The 25,900-nt window shown below is 37.9% G+C and overlaps 1 protein-coding gene across 1 annotated transcript in view; it reads left to right on the forward strand.

The window, feature by feature from the left end:
* The first annotated feature begins 262 nt into the window (after window positions 1–262).
* Window positions 263–25,900, forward strand: part of SGCD (sarcoglycan delta) — a 660,276-nt gene continuing 634,638 nt past the window's right edge. The window contains exon 1 of the mRNA XM_061151820.1: window positions 263–306. The gene's annotated coding sequence lies outside the window, so the exon portion shown is untranslated. The remainder of the gene's footprint in view (window positions 307–25,900) is intronic.

Consider the following 25,900-nt stretch of genomic DNA (forward strand, 5'->3'; position numbering starts at 1 on the left):
TGTAATCTGTGTATTTTCAGTTCATAAGCTTCACTTTTCCATTTCAATATGTTTTCATCTAATCTAATACCCGGACCTCATTCAAATTTCCCCAATTGAATCAAATAAGCCCTTTAAGGCTGGTTTTCTTAAATCAGTATTCAATTCAGGACCACACAAGCATCTGGTTTTTTGGTCCTGTGTTATTCAGCTCAGGCTGACATAACAAAATACCACAGACTGGATGGCTTAAACAACAGGAATTTATTTTCTCACAGGTCTGGAAGCTGGAAGTCCCACATCAAGGTCCAGCAGGATCAGTTTCTGGTAAGACCTTTCTTCCTGGCTTGTAGATGACCACTTTTTCACTGTGTGTTCACATGGCCATTCCATTGTGTATATGTACCGAGAGAGAGCTCAGGCACAGCTTGCTGTGTCTCTTTTTATAAAGACCCTAACCTCATCATTACTATACCATTAAACCTTCTTTAGAGGGCCCATCTCTAAATACTGTCCCCCGGGGGTTAGGGCTTCAATATATGAATTTGGAGGGGACACAAACATTCACTTCTAAATAAATCCTTAAGACTCTTTAATCTAGCTTAAATCCCCCTCCCACTTTTATGTATGATTCAATTTGTTGAAATATGTTAATCTTTCATGAAACAAAATTATGCTCTACTCTCTATAAGTTGTTTGTAAGATCCTTTCATGGTCAGTATAAAATCTCAGTGTGGAACAGTAATCTCAGTACTGCAGGTTGACGGTTAGAGTTTTGCTCTTGACAGGCTGTTGACTATTTTTACAGCCTTAGAAACATCATTTCATTTTCATGAACTTCATTTCCTGTATGGGACCAGAATTCTTGACCACTGTGTCTAAGGAAGGAGTGCTGGATGTCGTGTTTACAACAAATTCCCCGCAAGACTCTGATCCCTAGACAAGTTTAGGAAATAGCAGGGTAGATCATATACTAAGGCTTTTTTTTCACCTATGCTTCTGCTGTACACTATATAAACACATAAACTATATAAATGTCTTTAACCATAAGCCATGTTAGTTTCTATGGCTGCTGCAACAAAGACCACAGATCTGGTGGTTGAAGGAATCCAGATGTACTATCCTATGGTTCTGCAAGGCAGATGTCCTAAGATTGTCAGCGGGCTGTGTTCCTCTGGGGGAGAACCCATTTCCTTGTGTTGGCTAACTTCTAGAGGTTACCTGCATTCTTTGTCTCCCGTCCCCATCCTCTGTCTTTAAAAACAGCAAGGTAGCATTTTCCGATCTCTCTGTTTCTGACCTTCTTGCTTCACTCTTATAAGGATCAGTTTGATTACACTGGTCCAAACTGTATAATCCAGGTGAATCTCAGCATCATAAGATCTTTCACTTAGTCACTTTGCAAAGAACCTGTTGTCATGTGAGGTGAAATCTTCACAATCCCAGGGATTGGGATGTGGACATCTTTTATTGTTCAGTTGCTAAGTTGTGTGTGACTCTTTGTGACCCCATGGACTACAGCATGCCAGGTTACCCTGTCCTTCACTATCTCCTGGAGCTTGCTCAAACCCATATCCATTGACTTGATGATGCCATCCAACCTCCTCATCCTCTGTGGCCCCCTTCTCCTGACCTCAATCTTTCCCAGCATCAGGGTGTTTTCCAATGAGTCAGCACTTTGCATCAGGTGGCCAAAGTATTAGAGCTTCAGCTTCAGCATCAGTCCTTCCCATGAAAATTCAGGGTTGATTTCCTTTAGGATAGACTGGTTTGACCCCTTGCAGCCCAAGGGACTCTCAAGAGTCTTCTATCTTCTCCAGCACCACAATTTAAAAACTTCAGTTCTTCAGCACTCAGCTTTCTTTATGGTCCAACTCTCATATCCATATATGACTACTGGAAAAACCATAGCTTTTACTATCTAGACTTTTGTTGGCAAAGGGAGGTCTCCGATTTTGAATATGCTGTCTAGGTTTGTGATAGCTTTCCTTCCAAGGGGCAAGTATCTTATCACTTTATGGCTGCAGTCACCATCCCCAATGATTTTGGAGGTCAAGAAAGTAGAATCTGTCACTGCTTCCACTTTTTCCCTTTCTGTTTGCCATGAATTAATTGGACTGGATGCCATAATTTTAGTTTTATGAATGTTGAGTTTTAAGCTTTTGTGAAAATTAGCATTTTCACTCTCCTCTTTCACCCTCATCAAGAGGCTCTTTAGTTCCTCTTCTGTTTCTGCCTTTGTAGTGGTATCATCTGTATATCTGAGGTTATTGATATTTCTCCTGGCAATCTTGATTCTAGCTTGTGAATTATACAGCCTGGCATTTAGCACAATGTACTCTGTATTTTCAGCCTATCACATAGACCTTTACCAGAAATTAAAATAATAACTGAAATAAATACTGGACATTTTACCTAAAAGATAATTTTATTTGCCTTATTAAACTTTTAATGAAATTTGAAGGATGAGTTTTCTGGAAACACAAGGAAAGATGGGAAAAAGGGAGGGAGGGAGAGAGAAAACTTGCTGAATTTTGAGTTTATTTCTCTAGATAGTTTTTAAATCAACTTAAAATTTAATGTACTCTTTCCAAAGTAATACAGAATTTCCATTCTTCCATGAAAATAAGATTCATAAATACCCTAATCAACATTTCAATGATTGGGTTGAAACTTAAAAATTAATATGCAAATTTGTACTTGACCACATGAGGAGATACAGGAGTTGCCTGCTTTGTGGTAAGCTTGATACCTACTCACAATATATCCAGGTTTCCCACTTCTAAAGTCCCCAAATTGATGTATAATAGACCAGATGCTATAACTGTAATGGATATTTATTAAATTAATAGACAACTGTCAAGTCCTGTGTTCAAGCACTGTACCAGGCTCCAGATAGAGATTGGCTGAGAAAACAAACTTGTCCTCATGAAGTCTGCAGATGAGAGTAGGAGGCAGATAGAAAACAGGTGAAAAATAAAGAAGCAAATGCATAAATCAACATATGCCACATGAAGGAAACAGCATAGTGTAGGAGTAAGACTTAGGAAGGATATCTGGAAAGCTCTGTATAAGGAAGGGCCTGTAGAATGGAAGCAGCCAGCCCTGCCCTCAAAACTTCAAACAGTATTCTAAGTATGATGGGGAGATTTTCAGTTTTTAAAGTGACTTCAATTTTTCAAAAGATTATTCTAATAAAAATAAATGGAAAAAAATAAATAAAAAATAAAACTGTATTAAAAAAAATTTTTTTTTCGAAAGATTATTCTGGGTGTTGTGAAGAGACTGTAGAGGCCAGGCCTTGATGGAAGGTTGATAAAGTAGTGGAGGGAAGAGATGTGTGGTGGAGAGATGTGAACACAGAGTCTACTTTGGCAGTGGAAATATCAGAGTTTGTAGGCAGAAAATACAGACGTCCAAATGATGTCTCCTGGTAGGGCTGGGTGTGTAACATGTAGGGCCCAGTGAAAAATGAAAATGTGGGTTCCTTGTTCAAAGAACAGGAAAAAAGTGTCACTAAAAATATAAAACTGTTTCTTCTCATCCATGGTCTTTTTTTCCATCTGTCATGATGTTTTTATTTGCTTTTTAATGCTGTTCTCCCTTGGGCATCAGGATACTTACAGGACAAAGTCCAGACCCTCACAGGTACCCCTGGTTTCTGTCCCATAACTCAGTATGGGCATAGTCAAGCTAACTTCTGGGTTTACTGTCTTGCCAACAATGGGACAGATGGATGTGTTGTGCCCTATACTGGGAAGTTAATCCCCCGCTTCCATAGGCCTGCTGCTTCAACCATAGGAAACAGGCAACCCCCAAGGTATTGTAGCCTCTGCGCGAGGATGTATTTGGTACCTGGATGGGAGTTGGGAAAGAGGCTTCCCCCACCAGTTAGCCCTCACATACATGATGGCACTGCCAGCCCAAGGCTGTGATGGTCAATAGTATTCCCTGTTGAAACAACACAGGCTCAATGTGCTTACCTGTGACGATCCATGGACCTGTGCTCAGGTCCCCACTGCAAAACTCAGTGCCTCTTCTGGCCACCAACATGATCTGGTCACCGTCAAGGGTAGAGGGCAACATGGCAGTAACAGGAAGGGGGCATCTAGGGATGACTCAGGATGCCACAGGACAGGAGACAAGAGACTGACAACCTTTCTTGGGAGGGAGGGAGGTGGCAGGAGGCAGCAGCTCATGTGAGTCGAAGCTCCAAGCTTTTGGGGTGCTTCACTGTTCCATCAGGTTCCACTTATAAAACACAAATTAGGAGACCAATTAAAGAAATTCAAGACGGCAACCACAAAGCATTAAAGTTTAAGTGCAGGACCTTTCTGAGTGCATGTTCTATGTGACTCTGCTGGACACATGCCCATGAAGCTGGCCTGACTCCTGGGTTTCTGACTTAACTTTCTTGGTAAACTTTGGGGCCCTTTGCTGAGATGAGGCAAGAGTGAAAACTATGCAGTTTGCAAGGGGAAATCAGGTCTTCAGTTTGACAAAGCTAAATTCCAGATGCCTTTGATGTATCTGGGGAAAGATGTCAAGGAAGCAATTGGAAATATAAGTCTAGAGCTTTTAGAAGTTCTGGTGGCTTTGAAATGTACAGGGTCATAACCTAATCATCCTGTTAACTCTTTCTCACAAAAGTAAAGTGCAGCTCCAGACATCTGGATGTTTGGATTCTAGGTAAACAAGGATTTTCTGTGGTGGAATATCTCACACTTTTTAGTAAACCTCTGTATTTATTTGACCATGGCATTCATGAATTTCCAAAGGCCTTTCTTTTTCTTATATTTACCTATATTCACAATTCCATTTCTTTTGACTTTTGCAATTTCCAAATAGTATTTCTGTTTCTCAAGCAAAAAATAACTCTCAAATTATTCTGATCTTCAGTGTATGTGATTCTATATTGTGTTATAAATGCACAACGAGGGATACTCGAATCTTCTTTCTCTTCAAATGTAATCAAAATGTGTAGCTGGGCTAGATCCTTTTGCCTCAAATATAGTTTAAACTTGAAAACTCTGGGCAACGTGCTTGTTATTTGTGTGTTTTTTGTTTTTTTCCATAAATATGTTTCAAAATGAAGCTATTTCAACCACTCAGCCCACTTCCCCACTGGATGTGAAAAGGAGTCAAGAATAATTTAAAACAAGAGTTCTGTGCTCAAAGGAGTTACAAGATGTTTGCCTTCCGGTGATAAGTGAGAAAAACCTTCCTCTAGTGCTTTGCCTGTAGCAGTGTCAGGCTCCAGGTATCTGTTTTCCTCCCCTAGATGGATTCAGCCCTTAGGCTAGTTCTTTTTTTCTTTCTTTCTTTTCTTTTAAAGGACAAAGTAAGTTAGTGCGTGATAGAACCTGCAGAGATGTGTTTTAACCGTGGTTCCTTGTTAAAGTGTGACTGTTGTCTTTGACCTCTAGGCAGGACACTTCTAAATTGGGTCTCTTCAAGATGACGTCAGAGAAAACTAAGAACATGTTTATCAGAAGCTCTGAATTTTATGCAGTCTTCACCTCCAGTTAATGCTGCGGGCATCCCATTGAGAACAGGGGCATAATTAGAAATTATGTTAGAGAGAAATCTCTTATAGATAAATATGGATCTTAAGATCGTCACCTGTATTCAACCTGTTACAGTGGCCCAGTTTAAAGGAATACATCGCTCTCATACCTTTACTATTGTTAGATGGTAAAGAAAGGATGTTTCAGGGGACCATGTTTAGACTATATTTTACAGGGCACTTCCCTAAAAAACCGAATTTATCTAGCAGTCAGATTTAAACAAGCATGATGACTTGTAAATAAGAAGCATTCAGTAAATACTCATAAGACTTCAGCTGGGCATGAATTGAAGAGTCAGAACTATACACTCTAGTTCAACAACCCAGAGGGAGTCTGAAAAGTTAATTCAGCATACAGGTAATAAAAGTAAAGCATGGTATTAGATGCTTAGTGGCATAAAAAATTAATAGGTAGAATATCAACTCTGACTCATAAGAATTTAGAGAACACTAAAGCATACGAAGTTCATTAGAATTAAATTCTTTTTCAAAATCAGAATAAAGTGTATAAATCACTTACTCTTAACATTTTACTTCTATAAATGACAACGTGGACTAGACTCATCAAAATGAGTAACAAAGTTGAGGTTAGGCTATGTTCCACAGCAAGTATTCATTTTAGTTCTATCAATCGGTCTTTCTCTGAAAGTGGCTTTAAGAGTATTCTTATTGCAGTATCCATGGAATGCGATGATTGATACCTACATAGTGTAAGAGGTGGTCAAAGCAGTTTTATCAATAGGGAGGAAACTAGCTTATAACCAAGTGGGTTTGAAACAGTTGTTATTGTTGTTGTCCAGTCACTAATGGTGTCTGACTCTGTTTTGACACCATGGATAGCATGTCAGGCTCCTTTGTCCTCCACTACCCCCTGGAATTTGCTCAAATTCATGTACATTGAGTCAGTGATGCCATCCAACCATCTCACCCTCTGCTTCATCCTCCTTTTGCCTTCAGTCTTACCCAGCATCAGGGTTTTTTCTAATAAGTCCGTTCTTCGCATAGGTGTTCAAAGTATTAGAGTTTCTATTTCAGCATCAGTCCTTCCAATGAATATTCAGGGTTGATTTCCTTTATGATCGCCTGGTTGGATCTTCTTGCTGTCCAAGGGACTCTCAAGAGTCTTCTCTAGCACTACAGTTGGAAAGCATCAGTTCTTCAGTGCTCAGCCTTCTAGGTTTGAAAGACCAAGTGATGTAAGCCCTTCCCAGAAAATGAACCTGCTTCTGATCAGGCCTTTAGATATAATTCCATTTTATATTAAAAGTAGTGTTATACATTACCATGAGGATACAATTAGCATTAGCCACACTGTGAAAAACTTGAGAAGACAATGTAGATTTTTTTAAAAAGACGTGGAAAAAAAGCTGAAGAGAGAGAAACTTAGATTAAAAGAGACTTAAAAACATTGAGCTTCAGACTTTAATTACTAGGCATATGAATCACCTGATATCTGGTTATGACGCAGTTTCTGCCCGAGGTGGTCTGGGTAGGGTGGGGATTGGCTGAGGTTCTGCATATCTAACAAGCTCCCAGGGGAGCCCAGGGTGCTGCATCCTGACTACACTTTGAGGAGGTAAGATACAGGAGACAAGCCAACTCATAGCAATATGTAGACCTAAATTTTATCCTGATTCAAACAATTAACCAAGGAAAGATTCATGAGAAGGTGGAAATATGAACACTAAATATGGGTGTATTATATGAACTGCCCATATTTAGTGTTTGTACTTCCACTTTGATATGAACTATTGTTAAATGATATGAACTATTGTTAAACTTGCAGGTGAAATAATGGTATTAGATCACAACCAATGAAAAGCTCATTTATTTTATAAAAGTACATAATGAACTTTTTCCAGTTGAAATGTTCTGGTGTCTAGGATGGCTTCAAAATAACCTGGAGTAAGGGGGTACCTGGGTTGGAATATGGATGAAAAATAAGTTTAGTCACAAATTATTAATTGTGTGGGGTTATGGGTGCATTGGAGTTTTTACAATAGTCTGCCTACTTTTGTATCTTTTTGAAATTTTCCATGAGAAAAATTATTTTGTAAATATCTATTGCCCATGCATAGAAAAAAAAAAGACTAGAAGTCTGTTCTACAAAATTTAATGGTAGTTATTTGTCATTTTTATTTTCTTCTTTTTGCTGTCCCATAGTTTCTAAATTTCTACAAGTCTATGTGTTATTTTTAAAATCAGTACCTGTTGTTAAGTTGTTATTTTCTGGAGAGGCCACAAATTACTGGCCCAGCTGAAAGTGTTTAGGCTTGACAAGCAAAACCAAGCCCCACCTAGAGGAACACAGGTGAAATGAATTAAGCTAGTTTTCCAGTAAAGAGACAGAAACCAGGAAGTGGGTGGCACATTTCTTTAGCTTCCTCCTCTGCTGAAGGAAAGTTACACTGTGAGAAGAGGCTATGTGGTCTTTTGCAACCATGCAGCCTTAGAACTAAGGGCTTGAGAGGTGTGGGATAAAAGTCAGGGACATCCTGAGTCAAGCTATTTTAAACTTTTGTCAGAAAAAGTGCCTCAGAAATCCCTGCTCACAGCAAGCATTAGATCCTGCAAGATTCGAGCACCACCTGCATTTGGCCTTCTTCCTATGTGTGGTTTGCCAGTGGCTCTGTGACAAGTGCAAGGTAAATGACTAATGATTTTAAGCCACATAGCCTTTGGACATAACAAAATTTGGGTGCAAATCCTAGCTCTTCCCCTTAGCTGCTCGGAAACATTGACAAAGTGGTTTGCCTTCTTTAAGCCTGTATTTCCCCATTTGTAAAACAAAGAAACAACAAGGCCACTTCAGAGGCTTAAAAGTGCAATGCCTAGGAAGAGTACATATGCAATAAATAGAAGTTATTCTTGTGGTTATTGCCAGTAGAAAATAAAATATTCACGCCAGCCATTTAAACCAATCTTTGAAGGGTTTCCCACTTCGTTACCTTTTTATCTTTTGCTTTCTCCTTTTTAGCTGTTAATGGACTTCAGGCTTGACTCTTTTCCCCAAAGGAGTGCTGAAATGTTCTCAAACTATCAGTTATCTATATGGTTGTCACAAAGCTGCTCAGGTCATGCATTCTCCGACGATGCTCCTGAGTTAGTGGATAAAATCCTGTGTAAAGTGGAAACTCATGTTAGAGAATAATTGCCCTGGATGTTGTAAGTATAGACTGGGAAAAAACATTTTTTTGTACTAAAAAATAAAAATAGTGAAAATGAAGTCGCTTAGTCGTGTCCGACTCTTTGTGACCCCATGGACACAGGCTTCTCCGTCCATGGGATTCTCCAGGCAAGAATACTGGAGTGAGTTGCCTTTTCCTTCTCCAGGGGATCTTCCTGACCCAGGGATCGAACCCAGGCCTCCCACATTGCAGACAGATGCTTTACCTTCTGAGCCCTGAGGGAAGCCCAAAAAATAAAAATAGGGCATGTGAATTTTGATTAAATGCATTTAAGTGGTGTAACAGAAAATTGATGTCAGTTTTTTTTTTTTTTTGGAAGCAAAACAAAACCATAAGATAGGGCCACTGAGATGCGGGTTTACTCTGTATGGGCCCTCAGTCTAACATGGCCATTTCCTACACTGGGTCAGCTGGCTTGCTATGTCTCTGCTCTACACCTGGGCTCTCAGGTGAATTGATTTAAAATTGGTCATTTCACAACTTCATCCTCATCTAAACCAAAACACTAGTCTTGTAAGCACATTTTATATCTGTGTGATTATTGTCAGTAGAAAATAAAGTATCCTATAAAAATGTGTCTAAACGAACTGTAACTTCTGCAAAGAAAGCACCTTTTCTTGCTAAAATTGTCCAAGAGTTCATCCATGTTGTTACAAACAATAGAGGCTATGCCTAAATTCTTGTTCTTCAATGCCAAGAGAGCATAAGCATTACCTTTAGCTGAAGACCCTGAATTTTATTTTAAAAATCCAAAATTAAACAACAAAAAACATAACTGGAAAGAAAATGACACTGTAACTAGGGTTAATGAAATCTGTTATGTCCTGCTTGCTTCCTGATTTCTTTCAGGATTTAACTTGTTCTCAGGTTTGACCCTGGAAGGTTAAATCAAATCTTGCCCCAGAATAGCAAATCTAGAGACATGGCTTTCTCACATCTGCTAGTATGTGAACTTGTTGTTTTCAGCGTATACAATGGATGAAGTACAAGCACGTTATTTGCCAGGAAAGTTGTCTTATCTGTCGGTTGAGGCTGGAGGAAGCCAGCACCACGCATGTTATCTTTAGTAGAGTACAGGTCTTCACAGCTGTATCTTATACCCCTGCCCTGCCTACCTGCTGTTGTAGACCAGAGAAAAGCAATAGGGCTAGCTAAAGGATGTATTGAAATTCTTAGAATAGAACTGGCATCCCATGAAATAAGGATCCACATAGTTTTAGTGTCTGCCTTAAGGCTGGGAGGGAAAGATCTAAAAATGAACCCTTGCATGAATGTTAATGAATTGGACCCTTGAGTTGAAATAAAGCTCTTTTCAGAGAGTAGTGTTAAAATGTGGGAATTGGAGTATAAATTTGTGCTCTTCCAGGTGGTAGTAGAAGAACAATGCATAAATTGCTGTTAAATAATTGGTAAGAAATAGACATCTAGGGGCAGGAGAAATTTATTTTTAATGTGGTGGAACACTGTGAAGTACAAGAACTCTCCAGTAGGTTATCTGGATCATTTCAAATCGATTCCATAGATGATCCCACAGATTTGGGGACATGTATTGGGGGGCTCTTCCAAGCTACATCAAATTGCGTTACATAGTAATACCATCACAGAGAATTGCAGCTGAAGGACATTCAGTAATTATCTGTCCTAGGGAGTTTAAATTGTTATTAACTGATAGACTTCTTAAAAATATTCATCAGTGAATATCAAACCATTATGTTGGACACCTGAAACTAATCAAATCTTATATTAATTACACTGAAATTAAAAGAAAAAATCATTGAAACTGTTGTCTAAGCACTCTTCCTTTCTCAACCTTCCTGTCCACCTGCAGTGGTATGAAATGCCTCTTCAGTTGTAAAATTATATATGGTTGTAATGTCCCTCCTTCCCTTTTATTAATTTCATAAATGAATTTCAACAGACTGGCTTGTAGAAAATTTCAGCAGGGCTTATAGAAAATTTCAGCAGGGTGTAGATAGCAAAGTTAGGATGAGATGGCCCGTCTCCTGTATTTCATCAGATCTTACCTTCATTACATCCCTTTATCACCCAAGAACTCTATTCTACAGGTATTGGGCAAGGATAATATGACACAGGAATTTCTGATGAATTTTAGTGGATGGAAAGAAAAATGGTGTTCAAGGGAGTTTTATTACAAACTCTCCATATTATTCCAAATATGAGGTGATTAACATGGGTATTGGGTGATAGGGTTATGAAAAGTACAAAATGTTTGATAGAGAAAATCTCACAGAGGCAGAATTAATGAGGTGTCATGGCTGGCTATAATAATTTGAAGAGTCCACTGGATCATCTTCTTTTTCATCATTTTCAATGTGCAACTCATTTCACAATTTACACTGATCTCTGTGACGACAATCTGAATAGCAATTCTAGCCTTTGGGGCTTGACAGAATTCTGTACTGATTGGTTTTGTCTTTCAAATCTGAAATTCTCCAGATTTGTCTTTTTCATGTGCAAAATATCATAGACCAGTGGACTTTTTTTGGCTTTGGGTGCTTGTTTTAAAACAAAAGAAGCTTGTTTAAAATGAAAGAAGCTCCAGGAAGGAGCAAAACTTTTTGGGGTGTGGTCAATGTGCTGAAACAGAGAGAGATTTAGGTCCCTTGGAAAATTGATGAGGTCATTCTGTGCCATTTCTGTTTTGTTGTAGTTGCTTCATCTCATAGGTTTCTCTTTGTATTCCTTTTTCCTTCCTCTGTATGTCTTCAGTCTGACACAGCAGGGGATTTTGCCTCCTCTTTCACTGCTATTTTTGTTATTTTTTTCCTAAGAACTTGTGGAAATAATTTTCATTTTTACTCTTCCAAATAAGTTTATTTCGTTTACCATAATTTTATGCAGTGTATAGTATAAAACTACCACCTTCTTCAGCTCAAAATAAACCTCCTAACACAATGGGCGATTCAAATGTATTCCTAAGAAATCTGGTGAGGATGGAAGAGAGGAAATTAGGCGTTCTACTGAAGCAATGTCAAGGACTGAAACCAATCCCCAGACTTCCTTAGAACTGCTAGCTAGCTATGTGATAAAGTTTGGTCTATTTGGCATTACTTTATGATTTAACATATGTATTACATCAGCAGTAGATAATCCTATTTTCCCCCAATTCCATCTCACCTTTCAGATATTTGAATTTTTCTTCAAACTTTTGTCAGTTTTGCAATGATGGAGTTCTGAACTTGGGCCCTATGTATCTGGGTAATAAGCTTCAAACTTTTTTTTTTTTTTTTAATAGGGTATGTAACAGCTTGCATTTGGGCATTTGCTGGAGACTTTCTTTGCTGTACATCCTGGGCTTCCAAATAAGATGTGCAATGATTTTACAGAGGAACCAGGGAATAAAATAGCTGTCATCTGTTCACTCAGAGAAGGCAATGGCACCCGACTCCAGTACTCTTGCCTGGAAAATCCCATGGACGGAGGAGCCTGGTAGGCTGCAGTCCATGGGGTCGCTGAGTCAGACATGACTGAACGACTTCACTTTCACTTTTCACTTTCATGCATTGGAGAAGGAAATGGTAATCCACTCCAGTGTTCTTGCCTGGAGATTCCTAGGGACAGCGGAGCCTAGTAGGCTGCCATCTATGGGGTCGCACAGAGTCGGACACGACTGATGTGACTTAGCAGCAGCAGCATCTATTCACTGCTTACCGTGGGCTCAACACCAGGCCAAATGCTTTATGTGTAATATGTTTGTTCATAATTCTAAGACTATTGGGAAAATATAATTATTCCATTTTATGTCTGGGGAAAGTTATGTTTCAGACAGGTAAGATAAGTTGATCAGGTCATACAGCTAGTTTCTTGGCCTGGGTTCTCCTGGGAAATGACTGCTTGGAGCAGGAGTAAAGTAACAAGGAGCGAAGGAGAGAACCAGTGTGTGACTTGTTACCGAGTTGGACACAGTAGTGTTTATTGTTTGAATTTGCCGGAAGGATAGTCTGAGGAGCTTTTTAGGAAATGCATCTTAAAACCTTAAAGCCTAGGGGATACAAGGGAAACATCTATTCATTGGCTGTTGTCCTACTCTGACGAGTGCCAGTGGGTTCCCACTGAGGTCTCCCACCACATCGCCAGTGAATTCCTGGGACAGCTGCTTGCACTAGGTGTGTGTCTAGGGCCCAGAGTAAGATGCTGTCAGCATGCACCACTGTGAAGCTGGATAGAGCCTGCTGGAAACTAATTGTTCCAGCAAAAGATAGAATCAGGGATGGACGAGAAGTTGAGTGCTGATTCAGAGGAGGAACCAGAGCTGGATCCCAAAGGAACCGAATTCTGAACCCAAGCCAGTCTGTTTCTAAAACATGCTCACTTTACCACCATCCATTGCTATCTTCAAATGCAATATGGGACTTGTTAGATGTGCTCTTTTGGTGTCTGGTTTAAGCATTTGATCATCTTTCTTGATGGGAAAGAATGCCTTGACAAATGTAGCAGAAGTGAAGTTCATCTTTAGCAGTTCTCAATATCTTTGCTTCCTTTTCCCCTTTTTGCTGCTCTTGGGGCCCTGCTATTTCAGTACCCATTTGGTCCACTCTTGTGTAATGGGCATCACACCTGTAACCCATCCTATCTTTTTTGAGCATATCTCTTGGAATCAGAATAGGAGGGTGATGGAGAAGCCAAGAGTTTTAATCAAACCTGTATTTTAAATATTGTTCTACCTTACAGGGTGTGGCCTTGACCCAAGCATTTCCTCTCTTCTTAGCCTGAATTTATTTGCCCAAGAAGAGATGTAATATTTACATGATAGGATTATGTATGAAAGGGAAAAGGTAGAAGGGGGGAAATGTCTCTGAAAACACCAGGATAACTGCCCTTCCTTACCCCCTCTCTCATTTTGTCCTCTTACAGATCTTGAGGGGACTGACACCCATTAAGCATATTTCAAATAAGATATATGTCTTTTATGACTTCTCTCTGATGGTATTTGGCTCCGTTCTCCTGAACAGAAAATACACAGTAAGAATAAGTCACCATTTGGCAAACTCCTACCTGTTTTTTAAGACCCATCTCAGATGTCAGGACTCTATGAAGCCCCCGTCCCTCCATTGATACCTCCACAGTCAATTGCCGATTTCCACCTTTTCCCAGTAATTTTTCTCTCTAACCCCAGCCTTCTGTTCTCTTACGGGGATTGAAGGAGGACAATTCAGCAATAAAATGTTCCTCTGGTTATCAGTAAGGGCCAAATAAATCCCAGGGAGTCTGATTTATTCTTTAGGATAAAAGTTTCTTATCGAACTCAGAATCCAGAGCAGTAGGAATATGGGAGTGTCTTCTCTGGCCTTTCAGCTTGTCCTGAAGGGCCAGTCACTACTGGGGAGCCCTCATCGTCCAGTCTTGGGGTTTTTCATCTGGTACTTCCTGCTCTCACACACACTGTACTATGTCAGCAGAGAGCCTTCCTTTCACCCTCCTCTATACAGTCTTTAATCTTCATTTGCTCTCCTGACTCCTCAACCCCACCCTACACCTCAGCATCTTCTACTTGCCTTTTTTTCATTAGTCAACAAAATGTTTTATTGTATTGGTGAACTTATAAAAAGTTATAAACATATATTGTTTTTAAATTCTTTTCAAAAATGAATAACAAAATCTGTGCGTATTAAACAACTCCCACCAAAACATATGAATTATTTGAACATTAAATACACAAATGCAATGATTATTGTTGATATATTTAACATGATTTTTATTGGTATATTGGCCACACCTCTCTCAGGTACTGTACCTCTAGTGTTTCCCTGAAGAATGCGTTTTTGAACTACGATCTTAGTTTTTTAAAAATATAATTGCCTGCAGTGGTCATCAAAGATGAATCTTATACTTTATTTCCCTCTCCTTTCTAAGAATTTGCATCTCCTGTAATCCAGCCTCCCTCTGCATCTTAGCACACTGTGTGCTTGCAGGCCTTTTCAGCCTGGTCAGTTTCTGTTCCTGGACAGAGCAGCACAGAGACAGATGCTTTGTGTTTTGATGTGATTTCTAAGAATTCTGTGGTTTGGCCTCAGAGTAAAGCATCTAAAAGACAACCAATATTTATGAAGTTATGAAAATTAACTTCTTACTGTCATTTTAACTAAACCTTCTCATGTAAATATCTGGTTATGTTTTCCAGCCTTGAGTTGAATTAACAAAAAGACAACCTCTCCACCCAAAAAACCCTCCTTTCTGTTATCTTATTTTAGGAAAGCGCCAAACTTTAGGGAAGGCAATAGAATAGAAACAATTTTTGGCCTTGTCTCTCTTGGAGTATCTTGCTGTACTATTGTTGTTCACATTTTTCCTTTAATAGAAAATTTTATTAACTATAAATTCACATACAGTTGTAAGAAATAATGCAGAAAGATCCCTTGTATACTTTTCCGAGTTTCATTCAATAAAATATTTTGTGTAACTGTCGTAGAATTCACAAGAAGGATATTGACATTGATACATTCTGCTGCTGCTCCTAAGTCACTTCAGTCGTGTATGACGCTGTGAGACCCCATAGACGGCAGCCCACCAGGCTCCTCTGTCCCTGGGCTTCTCCACCAAGAATACTGGAGTGGGTTGCCATTTCCTTCTCCAATGCATGCTGCTGCTGCTAAGTCGCTTCAGTCGTGTCCGACGCTGTGCGACCCCATAGATGGCAGCCTACCAGGCTCCTCTGTCCACGGGATTCTCTAGGCAAGAATACTGGAGTGGGTTGCCATTTCCTTCCCCATGATACACTGTAGCAATCTTACTTAGATTTCTGCAGTTTTACTTGTACTCATGTGCACCTGTGTGTGCATAGGTGTGCTAAGTTCTATACATTTTCATCACCTGGTTCATGTATCACCTTCACGGGCAAGACGCTTAACATTTTCAACCTCCCAGTTGCTCTCGTGTTTCCCTTTTGTAACCACACCCACCTCTTTCCTCCACACCTCTGTATCTCACTCTTGGCAACCACTACACTGCCCTCCATTTTTTAAGAAATATTGTCATTTCAAAAGTGTCCGGTAAAATAAATATTTCAGTATGTGACCTTTTGTGATTAGCTTTAATTCAGCATAATTTCTTGCAGATTCATCCAAGTTGTTGTGTGTATCAAGTTGTTCCTTTTTATCACTGAGTCCTCTTCCATGGTATGCAAGTTTGTTAAATGTTCATCCTTTGAAGAACAGCTGGTCTGATTCCAGTTTTTAGATATCAGATATAGCCACTATGAATATTCATGCACCAGTGTTTGTATAAATGTAAGTTTTCACTTGTTTGGAATATGCAAGGAGTGCATAAATGGAGTAAATGCCCAGGAGAACTGTTGTTGGGTCATATGATAGTTGCCTGTTTAATTTTTTATTTAAAAACAATTCAGAGCTGTTTTTTCCAAAGCAGCTGTGCCAATTTAAAATGCCAGCAGCAACATGTGAGCCCCCCAGATCTTCAACATCCTTGCTGGCAGTTGGTGTTGTCATAATTCTTTTTTAATTTTACAAATCTGATAGGTGGATAGTGTTATCTCACTGTGGTTTTATTTGTATTTCTCTAATAGATAATGATGTCGAACATCTTTTCATTTGCTTGTACGCCATCTGTATATCCTCTTCAGTGAAATTGTTTATCCATTTTGCCCTTTTTCTAATTGTATTGTTCTCTTAGTGTTGGGCTGTAAGACTTTTGTATATATTCAAGACATTAGTCTTTCCTTGAATATCTGATTTGCAAATATTTCCTATCAGTCTGTAGTTTGTCTTTTATTCCTCTTTGCATAGAATTTCAAAGACCTGAAGCGGTTTATTTTAATGAGTCCCATTTGACTAGTTTTTGTGTGTTGTGGTATAAAATTTAAGAACTCCTGTCCTAGTCCTATTTACAGATTTTTCTCCTCTTTTTCCTAAAAGTTTTACAGATTTGTTTTACATTTCACTCTTTATGAGATAACATTGGTATAAGGTGTGAGGTTTAGGTCATAATTCAATTTTTGTCTGTAGATGTTGAGTTGTTGCAGCAAAATTTGTTGAAAAGACTTCCCTTCCCTCCATTGAATTGGATTTGTCTCTTTGTCAAAAATCAATTGAGGATATCTTTATGGGTCTATTCCTGTCTCTTTTATTCTCTGTGTCTATCTCCCCAATAATACAACATTGTCATGATTACTGTAGTTTTCTCAGAAACCTTAATTTCTGGTAGAATAACTCCCCCTATTCTTACTTCATTTGTTTTTTTGTAAAGATGATTTTAGATACTCAAGAACCTGTGCCTTTTCAATTCACTTTTAGGAAAACACAAAAATAACTCTGCTTGATGTTTGATAGGCATTCCTTTCAATCTATAGATAAATTGGAGAAGAAATGACACCTTTCCTATGTTGAATATTTCAGTTCATGAATATAGTGTGTTTTTCCATTTGTTTAGGACTTCTTTTATTTCTTCATCAAAACTTTACAGTTTTTTTGTATACAAATATAGTATATAACAGTTTTACCTGTATATTTCTATATTTCTTTCTTTGAAGTGATTATGGATGGTTATGTGTGTTTCAGTTTCTGCACGTAAATTTTTAGTATACGGGAATGTAATTGATTTTTTAAAATGTGTTTATTTTTGGCTGTGCTGGGTCTTGGTTTCTGCACGCAGGCTCTCTCCAGTTGTGACAAGCAGGGGCGGTTCTCTGGCTGTGGTGCGCAGGCTTCTCATTGAGGAAGCTGCTCTTGTTGTGGAGCGCAGGCTGTAGGTGTTTCAGTAGCTGCAGCACACAGGTTTAGTTGCCCTGCAGCATGTGGAATCTTCTTGGACCAAGGATCGAACCTGTGTTCCCTGCATTATCTGTTGGACTACCAAGGAAGTCCATAGAAATGAAACAGACTTTTTTGTATATATCTTATCAGTGACCTTATCGAACTCATTTATTACTTCTATTTTTTTTTTCAGAATCTTTGAGATTTCCTGTGTTGACAATGCTGTCATCTATAAATAGAGATAATTTTGTCTCTTCCTTTACAACCTGCCTGTTCTTTATTTCTTCTTGTGTGGTTGCAGTAGCTACAATTTCCAGTATTGAGTTCAGCCTTGCAGGGAAGCATTCAGGCTTTTACCATTAAGTATGATGTTAAATAGCTTTTTCTGATAGATGGTTTTTATCCATTTGAAGTGATCTCCCTTTATTCCTGATTTTTTAAAGAGTTTTTAAAATCAGAAATAGGTGTTAGGTTTTATCAAATGTTTTCATCTGTCATTTGGTATGATCATATCATTTTTGTTCTTTAACTTGTTTATATACTTGATTACATTTTTTTTTTTTTTTAGTTGAACCTGTCTTACATTTTTGAAATATATCTCACTTGGTTACTGTATGTTATTTCTTTTTATGTATTGTTAGGGTTGGTTTGTTATTATTGTATTTAGAATTTTTATATCTAAGTTCATGAGAGATACTGGTCTACAGTTTTGATTATTTTATTCTTTTTTTGGACGCTTTGATTTTGGTATCAGGGTGATAGTGGCTTCATAAAATGAGTTGGGAAGCGTTCTCACATCTGTTTTCTGGAAGAGATTGTGTAACATTAATATTTCCCTTTAAATGTGTGGTAGAATTCTCAAGTGAAACCATCTGGGCCTGAAGATGACTTTACAGGAGCATTTAAATTATTCAGTTTATATGGTTTAGGGCTATTAGAGGCTTCCCTGGTCGCTCAGATAGTAAAGAATCTGCCTCCAATGAGGGCGACCTGAGTTCGATCTCTGGGTTGGGAAGATTCCCTGGGTAAGGGAATGAAACCCACTCCAGTATTCTTGCCTGGAGAATTCCATGGACAGATGAGCCTGGCAGGCTGCAATCCCTGAGGTCACAGAGTGAGACGCTGAGCAACTTGGCATAGCATAGCAGGGCTACTAGATAATCTGTTTAATCTGATTGTATTTTGGTAGTGTATCAGTTTTCTAGTCTACTGTAACAAATCACAATAGACAGTGGTTTCAAATAATAAAAATTTATTATCTTATATTTTTATAGTCAGAATTGTGATGTGTCTCACTGATCTCAGATCAAGCTGCATTCTTTTCTGGAAGACAAAGGAAGAATGTATTACCTTGCACTTCCCAACTTCTAGGGAATGCCAGCTTTCACTGACTTATGGGGACTTCCCTGGAGGCTCAGATGGTAAAGAATCTGCCTGCAATGTGGGAGACCTGGGTTCGACTGTGGGCTTGGGACGATCCCTTGGAGGAGGGCATAGCAACCCACTGCAGTATTCTTGCCTGGAGAATCCCATGGACAGAGGAGCCTGGTGGGCTACAGTCCACGGAGTCACAAAGAGTCACACAACTGAGTGACTAAGCACACACATTGGCTTATGGCCCCCTAAAAGACTAAGAACTCTAGGCTAGATCTTTCTCACCCTGCCATCTCTCTGGTCCTCTGGCCACAGGTAGGAAAGGTTTTCTCCTTTTTATAAATTAGTGTGATTCGATCGAGCCCATCTGGATACTTTGTGGATCAATTCATGGTACCCTCGCCATCTCAGGACTTCCCAGTGGTGTTAGTGGTAAAGAACCCTCCTGCCAATACAGGAGACAAGAAATGCGGGTTCGACCCCTGCATCTGAAAGATTCCCTGGAGAAGGGAATTAGGGAATGGCAACCCACTCCAGTATTCTTGTCTGGAGAATTCCATGGACAGAGGAGCCTGTTGGGCTAAGTCCATGGAGTTGCAAAGAGTCAGACACTACTGACTGACTAGCAATTTACTTTCTCCATCTCAAGATTGGTCAACTTAATCATCAGTGCAAAGTCCCTTTTGGCTTATAACATAACATACTCATAGTTTCCCAGGATTAGGATATTGACATTTTGAGGGCCCTTTTTTCTGCCTACCCCAGGTAGTTTGTGATTTTCCACATATTGAACCATTTCTTCTAAGTTGTCAGATTTATGAGTATTAAACTTGTTTGTAGTACTCTTTTTTAATTGCCACAGGATCTGTAATGATATCCATTATTTCATTTTTTATATTGGTAATTTGTTTTTTCTCTATTTTTACTTTTATCAGTTTTGATAGAGGTTTATTAATTATATCAACTTATTTGAGGAACCAGCTTTTTGTTTCATTCATTTCTTCTATTGCTTTTCTATTTTCAATTTGATTGACTTTTTTGCTCTGGTCCTTCCTTACGTTTACTTTTCTTGAGGTTTTTGCTCTTCTTCTAGGTTTTTGAAATGAAAGTTGTTACTGACATGAAACTTTCCCTCATTTTTAATGTAAGCATTGAGTTTAGTTCAGTCACTCAGTTGCTCACTCTTTGCGACCCCATGGACTGCTGCAGCACACCAGGTTTCCCTGTCCATCACCAACTCCTGGAGCTTGCTCAAACTCATGGCCATCGAGTTGCTGATGCCATCCAGCCATCTTATCCTCTGTCGTCCCCTTCTCCTCCTGCCTTCACTCTTTCCCAGCATCAGGGTCTTTTCTAAGGAGTCAGTTGTTTGTATCAGGTGACCAAAGTATTGAATCTTAAGCATCAGTCCTTCCAATGAATATTCAGGACTGATTTCCTTTAGGATTGACTGATTTGATCTCCTTGCATTAATTGCTATGAATTTGCTTCTTATCACTGCTTCTGCTATACCCTATATCTTGATATACTGTGTGTTTTGCTTTCATTTAGCTCTGTTTTAAATTCCTTTGAATACGAAGATGGACTCTGCTGAAAACATTTTTTTTTTTTAAGGAATTTATTTTTAAAAATTCCTTTGTTTTTCTTTCAAATTGATGTGTACACTAGTAATTAGGACAAAGACTGCTACAATCTACTTTGGTTTTAGAGGCAAAACACTAGAAATCTAACTGCGTTCGGAAATATGGTCATAGATGGGCCTGTTGAGGCTTCAGCTGGACATTTTGCTATGATGCAGCCCATGCCATTTCCAGCTCGTCAATATAAGGCACATACGATGAGATGTATATATGTCTTCACAGTGAAGCCTGTAATTTGGTCTAGGCTCTTAAATCACAAATGTTCCACTCATGGAACAGGACTATGTTGGAAACGAGGGAAAGCTGTGTGTCTGATGGAGGGAATCTTGTTTTAGCACAGAAGTGATGTTGAGAGTATAGGAATTTACCTTTGTCTGAACTGAGAAGTTCTCCTTCGTTGAATCCTTGTTTCTGGTTTGAGTTACTTATAAATGTATGTATCTTTCATATTTGAAAATGAAAGTAAATTTACCATTGTGCCATTTCAGTAAATGTACTTTAATTACCTAAATTACACAGCAGTACTTTTCACTGGTTTCTCTCCTCCTTTGGTACATTTACCAAAAGACATTATAGCTTCTAGTTGAAATTCAAACTGTAAATTCCTAAATTCTAGAGACATTTTGAAAATCATATACAAAATAGATAAAAAAAAAAGCTTCAAAGATAATCTTAGAGTAGAACCATAAATTTTTTAATTTAAATTACACTTTCTACAAATGTACAGGATGATCTGTCCACTGGTGTCTCCAACGTTCTCTTTTTTTCTTTCTATAATAAACTGTATGAGTTGGTGTTACCTATAGTATAAACAATGACTGCTTGTAATCTCATAGAATTTGTTTTCTCTTCATCAAGTCATAGCTCTGATACTACTAGGTCTTTGAACAGTCCTAGCCCATGCTCAGTAACTATTTGTAGGATAAATGTTACAGAAATGGTTGTTTGTTTTAAAAAAGGAATTTCTGTGGACAGAATGAAATATATATATACGTGTGTGTATATATATATATATATATATATATATATATATATACACACACATATTATCTTTCAATGTAGAAGAAAATTCGAATGTTGCCAATACATCAGAATGTTTATCCCACCTTCCGTTTTACCCCAGCTTCCAATGACTGGACTGTAATAACTCCAGCCAGTGATGAATCTGCTCTCTAGATGCAAATGAACAGTTCTTGATTGTTCTTTTGTGTGAGAGAATGTGTGATATGCTGGAAAGGGCATAGTTTAGCCTGGGATTTGTCATTATTTTAGAAGAATTCATTCATGGTTTTTGATTTTTCCATACTTGAAGAGGATATTGGCCAAATGTCTTTTTTCCGTGAGGTTGTTCTACATATTGTGACTTGTTTGGTGAGTCAAGACAGCTGATGTATACATCCAAGTTCTAACACTTCCTGAGACAGTTTTTCAGATGAGATCAGGCACATTTAGGATGGTGTGGCCTTAGATCCTGAGACATTTTTTCAAAAGTCATACATGGGATTCCCTGGTGGCTCAGATAGTAAAGAGACTGCCCGCAGTGCAGGAGGCCTCCGTTTGATCCCTGGGTCCAGAAGATCTCCTGGAGAAGGAAATGGCCACCCACTCCAGTACTCTTGCCTAGAAAATCCCATGGACAGAGGAGCCTGGAGGGCTACAGTCCATATGATCGCAAAGAGTCCGACACAACTGAGCGACTGCACTTTCACTTTCACATGTTAAATAGTACTGGTATTTGTTTGCTCAGCAGTATTATATCCAATTCTGTGGTCCTCTGCAGTGCTGGCACTTCATTGAGTGAAACAGACCTTTTGTGTTATTTCTTTTTCATAAAACAATTATGGCTTATGCAGAGTAATGCATTAGCTTTTGTATATAACATTTCTTTAGGAACTCAGTGAGAGCTCACTATTGTATATGTTTACTTTTTTCTCTCTTACAGTTTTCTCTTATAAACAGTTGTAAAAGGCAAAAGTATGTTGGATTAAATGGTATTTTCCCAGCAATGCTCAACATGTTTTATAAATCAAAATGTTGATTATTAATTAGTTCACCCAAAGTGAAAGTTGCTCAGTCATGTCTGATTCTTTGCAACCCCTTGGACCTGCCTGGTTCCTCTGTCCATGGAATTCTCCAGGCAAGAATACTGGAGTGCGTAGCTATTCCCTTCTCCAGAGGATCTTCTCAACCCAGGGATCAAACTCAGGTTTCCCACATTGCAGGTGGATTCTTTACCAAGAAGCCAAAGATAAGGAAATATCTTTATGTCTTAGTTAAACACAATTAAAAAATTAAATGCTTCTGTTTTAATGATGGAAGAAATATATAAATCTATATCTCTTCCCTGTACTTAGAAATAACCTCTGTCTTCACAAATAATATGATATTGCTTAAATGTTAAATAAAAAAAGAATCAAAGTGTAATGTAAACCTAATTATTAGTTTTAACCCCAGCTCAGCAAAACTCCATCATGATGAATGATATATAGAATATTCCACAGTAGTCTTAGAAAATAAATTTATGATGATATGTTAGGTTTGAAACTACTATAGAAAGTCTCTAAGATCATCAAGTCACATTTGGAAGTTTCATAGAATCAGCTAAGGTGGAGTATTGTTTTACTTTCCAGTAGACTTGCAGACATTCATAGTATAATTTAAATCTCTCTTAGAAAATGAACAAATTTGCTTTTCATTACATATTAATATGGCCCTAATTGCTTTATTACCATTAGCAATTTAGTTGTATTATTTAAAGTCTGCATGCATAAATACATGCTTAATATTTTGACTTTTTTTCCTGAGTATAAAATGCTTAAAATATTAATGAATACAATGACCCAAGTTCTTTTGAAGGCATTCTTATTTTATGTTTTATTAAGTATTAATTAAAGACTGTTTGCTAATCGTCCCTCGTTAAGTCACATATTAATAGAGTTTTTCTGTGGACAAGACGCTGGTTAAATTTACTCTATATTAGATAAATTTCACAAGCCTTTCATGTTATATGAGAATGCAGCTAAATTGTAGTCTGCATGAAAACTCAGAGCAAATTCCATGGAAATTCTTGAGGTGCAAATCAGTCTTACACTAATTGTACTAACTTGAATTTGCATAATGCTTGATAGTTCTCACAGCTCTTTCTTATCTCAATTTCATACCTGATCTTCACAATATGCTCAAGAGGGTAGTAATAGAGGCATTATAATGTTTAATTTGTAAACACCCTTGTTCAGTGGCAGTCTATGAGGAATCTGCCCAATATTGAATCCTACTTCAGAAACAAGGTTCAAGTACACTTGCTGGACTTTCTCCTTGTAGTAATTCTGGTTTTAGGTCCCTGAAGCACTCACTCATTGGTGACCTCTGTGCTTTTGATTATGTTCTATGGTCATTTTTATGCCAGTATCTAAATGAAGTTATGAATAATTTTTCATTAAAGAATTTGGTTTTGATATTGATATAAGTCTTTCTTTAGAAAATTGTATTGAATCAAGTGTCCAATTTGCTGCGAGTAATAGGTATTAAAATAGTAAGACATAATGGTCCTGACTCTTTCCAGAGCATGTCCTGCATTTGATTGTTTTGATCCATGCCTTGGCACATTTTTTAATCTTTCTCAACACTGGTTTCCTCATCTCTAAAAAGGAGATAATGGTTTATTTTTTATTCAGTTCTGAGATTAAATAAGATAATGTATATAAGTATAAATAAAATATATAGGATACATAATAAGCATTGAATAAATATTAGTGAATTCTAACCCTTTCTTTTGTAAAATATATGTTAACCCAAGAAGGAAGAGGAAATGCAGAATATTGTACAGATAAAGTATTTTACACATATTTTCTTGTAATACAATAAAAAACAAGTAACCTGCTGAGAATATGTGTACCTTTCTGATATAAATCAGTGAACAAACTTGTTTTTAATTTTTTGGCAGACTTATGAAACCAATTAGGTTTATAATATATATTCAGCTTTAATGGGCAAGTAAATAATTAATGCTATTGCCTTTGTAAATTTATCTTTTCAGTTATAAATTAGCATAATTAAAAGAGTAGTGTTTCAGTATGCATTCTACTAGCCAAATTTAAATCAAGCAATTAAACTGTAGGTTTTCCACACCAAATAAGCTCAGCTCATAATGACACAGACAACAGACATAAATTTGTTTTTTCATGGTCAAGTTCATTACAAAAAGATGAAGGAAAATACTTGCAGTACGTGTAATCAAGTAAATTATTCCAAGCACCACTTGTATATTTTAAATTGTTTTTCTGGGTCTTCTACCTTTAATTTAATTCAGACCCTGCACACTGTCATTTTTTCTTCTCTGCCTGAGGAATGAGTTCTCCTTGCAGAGGATCCCATCAGATTTCATCAGAATGTTATTGTGCTGGTAACTACATGCATTGACCCCAATCTCTGAGAATGATCTGCTTCTGTTACAGGTACAGAACTTCAAAATTAGAGTTGAGATCATTTAAATAAAAGATTAGCTATTTTTCATGACTTGGATTTTAAAGGCTAGCTGTGTGAAAACAGATTATATGAACATAGTGGGGAAGAGAGACAGCCAAGTGGGGGGCATGGCTGTTCTCTAGAATCAAAATTAATGTAGAAAGCAGTAGCTGGTATTCTCCCTGAGATGTGAAACAGATATATCTTTCCCCCCTTTGAAATCAGCTTTGTGGAGGACTATCAAACAGATTTTAATCTAAAACAATTTATTTTGTGACTACATTGTTCCAAACTGAATGAGTAGAAAATGGGACCTGCTATGTGGAAATAATTGAACTACAGACATTTTTGATCTTTGAGAAATACTGGTATGTAATTAAACATGCACTGACTAATGATCTATACTGAACTGTTCACCACTTTGAAGCACACTACTAAAAGTGCAATTCTGGAACATATTAGAAGGGACACGTCTCACAAAAATGTCTTTATAGGAACAAATGCAGCTGCTTCTCTTTCTTACCCACAGACATGTCTGTGATGTGAATTCCCCCTTTAGTGATGTTGAATATACGAGAACATAATATTTTTACATTTTTCTTTTTCAGTCTTCAGTGATAAATTATTTTAGTTTATTCAATATCTTGAAGAGGCTTAAATTCCTTGGTAGTAATTTTTGGAAGATGTGTGTCCTGTTGTTTATACTTTCTTCTGGGGGGCTGGTTACAGAATGCATTTCTTCCCCTTGATTTTTGATCTCTAAATATGGAAATATGGAGTTTTTGTCAGCCTATATAGAATTAAGAGTTTTTCTAAATGAGATACATGGGTCACTCCACTTCATTTTTCTGCCCTGAATTGTTTCTCATCTTTCCATTACCCCTTACTTCTGATGTCTGTTATGAGTACTTGAAAGCAAATAAAGTAAGCAATTGCAGCTAACCCAGGTCTCTGGCATTG

This window comes from Dama dama, chromosome 9, assembly GCF_033118175.1.
Source record: "Dama dama isolate Ldn47 chromosome 9, ASM3311817v1, whole genome shotgun sequence".
NCBI classification, from domain to species: Eukaryota; Metazoa; Chordata; class Mammalia; order Artiodactyla; family Cervidae; genus Dama; species Dama dama.